Source organism: Scylla paramamosain, unplaced genomic scaffold (genome assembly GCF_035594125.1).
Source record: "Scylla paramamosain isolate STU-SP2022 unplaced genomic scaffold, ASM3559412v1 Contig5, whole genome shotgun sequence".
Taxonomy (NCBI): domain Eukaryota; kingdom Metazoa; phylum Arthropoda; class Malacostraca; order Decapoda; family Portunidae; genus Scylla; species Scylla paramamosain.
In genome coordinates, this window is record NW_026973670.1 from 1,855,001 (window position 1) to 1,862,500 (window position 7,500).

The 7,500-nt window shown below is 33.3% G+C and overlaps 1 protein-coding gene across 17 annotated transcripts in view; it reads right to left on the minus strand.

Moving 5' to 3' along the window:
• The window catches only part of LOC135096631 (uncharacterized), a 100,292-nt gene that overhangs the window by 11,952 nt on the left and 80,840 nt on the right, over positions 1-7,500 (minus strand). For 16 of the 17 annotated variants that reach the window (XM_063998298.1, XM_063998296.1, XM_063998290.1 and 13 more), the window contains one exon: positions 651-7,500. This exon is cut by the window's right edge. The exons of the other annotated variant lie outside the window; for it this stretch is intronic. The gene's annotated coding sequence lies outside the window, so the exon portion shown is untranslated. Of the gene's footprint in view, positions 1-650 lie in introns of those variants that run through there. 17 annotated transcript variants of the gene reach the window in all.

Here is a 7,500-nt window from a genome sequence, read left to right on the forward strand (position 1 = left end):
GGAAATTATGCCTATACATTATAGTAATTTGCACCTCAGTTACTTGCTCACTGCTTAAAGTACCTGGGGAGCCTACCATGTTCTTTATTATTATTATTATTATTATTATTATTATTATTATTATTATTGTAGTTATTGTTATCATTATTATTATTGCTATTATTATTTTTCACATCCCTTATGGAGAATTTATATAAATCATTGCTGACAACCAAAATGAGGATAATATTGATGCTTTCAACATTGCAATAGATATGATTACTAAAATCTCAGGTCATTATGATATTAACTCTTTGTCTAGATACTTCAATTTTCAGGAATACAGTTCTACTACAAACTCACTAGGAAACGATTATCTTAACTTCTTACATTTAAATATCAGATCGTTACACAAAAACTTTGATTCTCTAAAATAATTGCTTGGCTGTTTACCCAAAGTACCTGATGTTATTGCCCTTACAGAAACATGGTTACAATAACGCACTAAGCATCTTTACTTCATTGAAGGTTATACTCCATTTCACTTAATCAGAACTGATAGAGAGCATGGAGGGATTACTATTTATACCAAAAATATGATAAATGTACAAGTTCTAAATCAGTTCCCTTTTATAAATAGGAATATTGAAATAAGTACAAAAAAACTAATCCTAGAAAGCACCAGTTATATTACCTCAGTAATTTACAGGCCCAATAGTAAACATATAGCTGTTAGTGAATTCACAGACATTATCAATAATTTAATAGTTGCTGAAACTTTTAAAAATAACAAAACAATTCCCATTGGGGACTTTTTACATTAATTTACTTGAACATTGTATTCATCTTCCTACCAACTTATTTATCAACACAATGCAAACTTTAAATTACTTTCCTCATATATCTCGACCAACAAGATTTCCTGACAGCCCTGACATTGGTAAACATCATTACTAGACCATATCTGGACTAATTTCACACCTCCATCATTATCAGGTATTTTACATTATTGTATGACTGATCATCTCCCTATATCTATAAATATTATACAACAGTCTGTGCCAAACACCAAACATAAGATTGTCTTTTTGAGACTTCAGCACAAATAACCAAAGTTTATTTACCAGTGAACTACAAATAACAAATTGGGATGAAATACTTAATCTAGTAGACATAAATGATAATTTTAACCTGTTCTTTAATATTGTTTATGAACTCTATAACAAATGCCTTCCAGTAAACCAAATATATACCAGAAAAAAAAGACTCCAAAACGCATGGCTAACTACCGCAATAGTTAATTGTATTAAATATAAATGTAAGCTTTTTAAGATGTATAAACTTGGATACATTTCACACATGATATTCAAACAATATACGAACAATTTAACTCAAGTTTTACGTGCTGCCAAATCCAACTATTATCTTCAAATATATAGTAATTTCAGAAGCAACAAAAAAAAAAAAAAAAGAAAAAAAAAAAAAAATCTGGCAAACAATCAGTGAAATAAAAGGCAATACACAAAATAGAAACACAATTAAGACATTGCAGTATAATGATTTCATATTCAGCAGCCCATCAGACATCTCTGAAGCATTTAGTAATTATTTCTCTAATATTGCCCCGGAACTAGACAGTAATCTCCCACAATCTGGAAAAAAACCCAATTCATTATATAAGAGGCAATCACCCACACTCCATGGTATTTCCTATCATTACACTGTGTGAAGTCAATGCAGTAATTAAGTCATTAAACAATAAAAATTCTGGTATACAGGACATAACTGCTTCTATTATTAAAAGAAACTCTAATATATTCTCAGTCCCTCTGTCCATACTATTCAATCAATCTATTACAAATGGAATTTTTCCAGGTATTTTAAAAACTGCCAAAATCACTCCCATACACAAATCTGGACCTGCCAATGATCCTAAAAACTACCGGCCAATTTATCAACTTACATCATTTTGAAATGTATTCGAAACCCTTATGAAAAATATTTAATGCGTTATCTGGAAAGCAAAAATATTCTAAATCCCTCACAATATGGTTTTAGGCAAAATAAAAACACTTTTACAGCACTAAATGAATTTTCTAATGATGTGTTTTATGCCATAGATAACAAACTATCAGTTCTATCAATCTTTATTGACTTCGCTAAAGCATTTGACACTGTAAACCATAAAATTGTCTTTAACAAAATGCATCAATATGGAATTCGTGGAGAAATTATTTTATGGTTCAAAGATTACTTAGCAAACAGAAGACAATATGTTATTTTTAATAATGAAAAGTCTTCCACAGCAACAGCCACACTTGGTGTTCCGCAAGGTAGTGTCTTGGGTCCCTTATTGTTTCTAATATACATTAATGACATTTCAAATATTTCTTTTCTGAATCTAGAACAATATTATTTGCAGATGACATGACAATGTACTGGTCAGCCCCAAACCCAGATCAACTCATACATAGTGTTAATGATGAACTAAAAAAAGCTTTATGTATGGTGTCTAAGCTATCAATACAACAAAAACTTACTTCATGCTATTTACAGTAAAACAATTATGTATAAATGAAAAAATAATTTTAAGAACTGATAAAATATAATTTCTTGGTGTTACTTATGATGATTCATTAACTTTTAGGCATCACATAAATAACCTCACTTTAAAATTATCAAGACACGTCGATCTACTCTATCAAGCAAAAGAATACATGCCACAAGAAGTACTTAAGACCATTTATTATGCCCACATATATCCACTATTAACTTATTGCAATCCAATATGGTGCACAACTTATCAAACTTCTTTAATTTTTCTTAAATTACAACTCAAGAAAATAGTAAGAATAATAACCAATAGTAATTTCTTAAAACATACAAATCCTCTCTTTAAAGAGACAAAAATATTAGAACTAGATGACATTACTAAGTTTTCTATCGCTACTTACATGTATTCAAATAAGAATAAAATACAGAACGTCCTTCCATCTCATGACCATAACACCCGCAACAACCGTGATAACCTCAGCATTCCCCCTCATCGACTTAACACATTTAAACACTCAGTTTCTTATCAAGGGCCTCGTGTACGGAACTCGGTACCTCTCCAAATTCAGGATGCACCCTCTATCACCACGTTTAAAAGAAAATTAAAAAATCAGATCTTAGCTTCCTACTAATTTGAATTATTACCTCATTCTAAAGCAACAGTGTATCCAGACTCTTGTTATCATATCAAGTACACTACTTTATATTGATATCATTAGTATGCTACTGTTATTGTATCTACTATACAGATTCTAGAATATCTATTATTCCTATATTTTATTTATTATATATGCATCATTTATTATTACTATTTATTATAATATCTGTATTATCTATTATCATTATTATCTATTATATCTGTATCTATTATAACTGCATATTTATCTGTTATATTTGTTTTGCAAGCATTTATTGCAAATACCTTCATAAATCATCGTATGTGATGTTGGAAATGAATTGTACAACATGTTATATCCTTGTTGCCATCTGCCACATTACTTACTTACCCATTATTACTCACCATTTTGCCTGAAAAGCTCTGCTTTAAAGAGGCTAACTACAGTCACATTAATCCTCACTATATATATATATATATATATATATATATATATATATATATATATATATATATATATATATATATATATATATATATATATATATATATATATATATATATATATAAGATAAGATAAGATAATTTAATCGTGAAGTTGTAATACAAAATGTAATACAAATGAAATTCATTTTGGCTTAAGAGCTCCCTAGTAGTTGCTTATACATAACATTAAAAAGTAAATAAAATCAGTAAAACAATAAAACAATAAAACATTAAGAAAGGAGTCATTACATGGGCTATCGTATACATGCAATATCGGGCTATTTCTGCCCTCATCATCAACCATCACATACAGTAACCATGAATACTTAAATCAAAAAATTATAGTGATGATAGATGATTGAAAAGGAGAATGCTTTTAGGTACAAATGACTTCCTATATCTGTCAGTACGCTGCATGGGCAGAGCCAACCTTCTACCAGATTTTAGATATGTGTAACAGTTATGTAGCGGATGAGTGATATCTTTCATTATCCTGTCCACTTGTTTCATTGTACCTGTCTGATAGAGCTTATCTAATGATATGGTCTGTGCACCTAATTTTCCTGCCTTCTTAACAATCCTTCCCAGCTTATTTTTATCTTTACAGGTAAGCTTTCCATACCAGGCAGTGATCGAAAAGTTTAGGACTGGTTCCAACAATGATTTGTAGAATAGGCTAATGATCACTTTATCTACATGTAAGTTGCGCAAAATACGTACAAAGTGTAGTCTTTGGATACATTTCCTTGACACCATATCTGTATTGACACTGCCCTTCAACTGGTCATCGATCATAAAGCCCAGATACTTATACTGGTTTACTCTTTCTACATTTTCTTCTCTAATTGTTAATAGGTCTGGTACATGTTTGTTTTTAGTTCTGAAATCAAATATCATCTCCTTAGTTTTCTTTACATTGAGCTCCAAAAAATTTTGTTTACTCCAATCAACAAATTTTTTAACTTGAGTTAAATAGCCTTCATAATTATCATTTACAATTTTTCCTAAGATAACTGTATCATCAGCATATTTCACAATAGTACAGTCATCAATTCCACTTCTACAATCATCTGTGTACAAGGTGAAAAGAACAGGGGACAACACACAACCTTGTGGGGCTCCTGTGTTAGTTAATATCACATCAGACTTAACATTGTTTACATTGGTACACTGGGGTCTCTGGGATAAAAACCTAAAAATCCATTTTAAGATATTTCTATTTACACCCATTTCTAGCATTTTATTGAGCAGAATATGAGATTGCATTGTATTAAATGCTGAACTAAAATCAATAAACAGTGCTCTAATTTGTGATTTGGGCTTATCTAAATGTTTGTTAACATCATTCAATAATGTAAGTGTCGCATCCTGTACACTCCTATTATTACAATAAGCAAACTGCATAGGGTCTTTTATATTATTAGTTTTTTCACAGATGTAATTTTTCAATACACTTTCTAAACATTTCATAATATTAGATGTTAATACTACAGGTCTAAAATCTTTGGGATCTTTTGGACAGTTAATTTTTGCAATAGGTTTTACTTCAGATTCCTAACATTTATAAGGTACCACTCCCTGATCTACTGAATCCTGAAATAATGTTGTCAGTACGGGTGTCAGTTGTTTTGCACAATGTTTAAGTACCATAGCAGGCATTCCGTCTGGCCCTGTAGCTTTACCTGCCCGTATATTCTGCAGGGACTTCTGCACGTCTTCTTGCCTAATTATTATTCTTTCATCATTATGAGATTGAATTTCTGTCATTACCTCATTACACGCATCACTGAAATCATGGCTTTCAAATCTCGCAAAGAACGCGTTCATTTCGTTTACATATGTGTTGATATTTTCTGGTTCAGGCACACTGTTTCTTCTTGTGCCCACACAGGGTTTTAAGTCCCTTCCAAGCGTCTTTTACTCTATTTGTCTTAAACAAGCCTTCAACCTTTTCTTTGTATATTCTTTTAGAATCAGATATTTTCTTATCTATGTTTCTTTGCAATATTCTTCTTTCAGCATCACTTCTATTACGCTCTAGTCTGTGTTTTTTTTTATTTAGCATAGATTTTAGCTCTGTACTAATCCATGGTTTATTGTTTGGGTATATCTTTATTTTCTTGGTAGGTACGATCAAAGTAGAAGTGGAAATAGCCATCGAAAATATCTAAGTTGGTGTTGATGTCAATTCCGTTTTCTATCAGGGCAGACCAGTCTGTACACTCAAAACACGCTTGTAGTTGTTGCCTGTTATTATCATCCCATTTTCTAATTTCAATTTCTTTCGGTTTAACTCTTTTCAGTAGCTGTTTATATGTAGGAACACAATATAGCATGTTATGGTCTCCATTTCCAATGTTAGGTCGTTTAAAAACTTTGTATCCATCCTTAATGTTACAATACATCTTATCCTATGTGACGTTGCCTCTTGTGGAACAATGCACTGTTTGGTAGTACGTAGGGACTTTTCCTTGAAAATCGCAATGATTAAAATCACCTAAAACAATTATTGCGCTGTTCGGGCTTTCGTTTTCACAGTTTGTAACAGTTTTCTAGTGTATCAGCTGCTATAGATTCATCTGCATCCGGGGGTATATACACAAGTACTACATTTATCTTGCTAAGTTCACGTGGTAGGTAAAAGGGTCGACAGGTAAACGCTAAATACTCGATGTTGTTGTCACAATAGCTTTCCTTAACTTTAATTTGTGAACACCATCTGTCATTTACATAAGCAGCAACGCCACCCCCTCGGTTCTTATCAACACCTCTCCTGTCAGACCGCACCAACACAAACCCATCAATAGTCACTGTGCTGTCCGCATCCCGATCTTGTAACCAGCTTTCCGTGAGGTCGATTACTGCACTGTCTCTATATTCTCGGATAAACTTACAGTTGGTGCACAACTCATCCATATATATATATATATATATATATATATATATATATATATATATATATATATATATATATATATATATATATATATATATATATATATATATATATATATATATATATACCTCCCAACTGTAACTGTTAGCTATTAATAAATGTTCAAGTGTTCTCTCTCTCTCTCTCTCTCTCTCTCTCTCTCTCTCTCTCTCCCTATCTGTCTGAACATCCGGCTTTCCTGAAACTTCTCATCGCAGTAGTCTTGTAATAATGTAGTAGTAGTGTAATAATAATGGTAATAACAATAATAATAAACGGTTTATTATTTAGGCGGTTAACAAACTGAAAATGTACATAGGGGTTGAGGAAATACTTAACATTAATCCTAAAGGTAAGTCTAATCTAGAAGGGACTATTGATTGATGGCTCGCACCATGGTGGGAATCGCACTGAGTCTGTACCGGTCCGTGAGCGGTGCCTTTAGAGGCGTTATCTTGTTGTGGTGTTTGGTGGCACGGACCGGGCGAGGCGCGTCAGGCGGCAGCATGTTTCTGAGACGTGATGATGCAGTAGTCGCCTTCCAAACTTCTCCAGAGCCTCTCGGTGCTTGGTGGATAGTCTGGACAGACTCAGGGTGGTCAGACTCATAGGTGGTGTAAGCAGGGTAAAGGTTGACCCTGCACGCCTTTTTCTGCACACTCTCTAGCTGTAGAGTTTGTGTGAGGGAGGAGGACCACGCTGGGGAGGCGTACATGAGTTTGGGGAGGATGAAGATGAGGTACACCCCCCTTAACTCATTTGTCGGCGTCCCCAGCGACCTGAGTCTGCGCAGCATGTACAGCCTGTAGGTAGCTGATCTTATGGTGCTAGCGACATGCTGCTTCCAGGTCAGCTGGTCGTCCACCGTGACTCCGAGAAGTTTGGCACATTGGACCACCTGGAGGGGGTGAGGGCCCACTGTGAGCCGGGG